This window comes from Sardina pilchardus, chromosome 7, assembly GCF_963854185.1.
Source record: "Sardina pilchardus chromosome 7, fSarPil1.1, whole genome shotgun sequence".
Classification (NCBI taxonomy): domain Eukaryota; kingdom Metazoa; phylum Chordata; class Actinopteri; order Clupeiformes; family Clupeidae; genus Sardina; species Sardina pilchardus.
The window spans coordinates 14850228-14851142 of NC_085000.1; positions in this window are offsets into that span (position 1 = coordinate 14850228).

Genomic DNA, 915 nt, shown 5'->3' on the forward strand with positions numbered 1-915 from the left:
GCTCAAAATTCAGTTATTACAAATGAAAATGGACCAGTTTGTGTTCTAGTTTGTGATGGCTGAATTCATGCCTGCCCCTATCCACAGTGACCAGAGGTGGGCAGTAACTAAGTACATTGTGTACTTTGTCCGCCTCTATCCATAGCAATGCTGGTCAATGACACGGATTGCAGCTCAGTGGACAGCAGGCTCTGGTAAATTAGGGTGACCAGACGTCCCCAGTTTTCCCGTTTTTGGTTGCCTGTTCCTGGGGAAATACAGAGAAACTACTTATGGCCCTGTTTTTAGAAGATTGTATTTCAATCAGATCCACATTTTGGGATTATATCCCCGGTTTTGGTCTCGGACATCTGGTCACCTTATGGTCATTTCAATTTCAATTTCAATTTAATTTCACTTATAGAGCTCCAAAACATTACACATGCCTCATGGTGCTTTACAGAGAGTTAAACATTCAGAGAAAGCCCATGGGTAACAGTGGTGAGGAAAACTCCCTAGAATTGGAGATACATATAGGAGAAAAAAAAGCTCGGTAACCTCGGTAAGCAGCTGGTCTCTTTGGAGAGTCCTGACTGAGTGATCTCTCTGACCAGGCACTGGCAGCTTTCACATTAGCAGTTCTTCGAACGTAATGTCCGTGACTGATGTCCCAATCCCAGACCTGTCCACTCAGACTCAGGACTCAGCCGAGATGCGCTCGGACACGGTCTCCCTGTGGATGCAGAGTCTGCGCCAGGGTCCAGGAGCTTATTGTACTGAAGCAACTGACCGTATCCTATCCACCTAGTACTCAACAAGTTACACACAGACCTCAAGACTTGCATTGAATAGAAGAGAAATGGAGCCTGTCCACTTCATATACACTCACACACAAACACACAAACACACACACACAGAACAGGGAGAGGTGTGTGA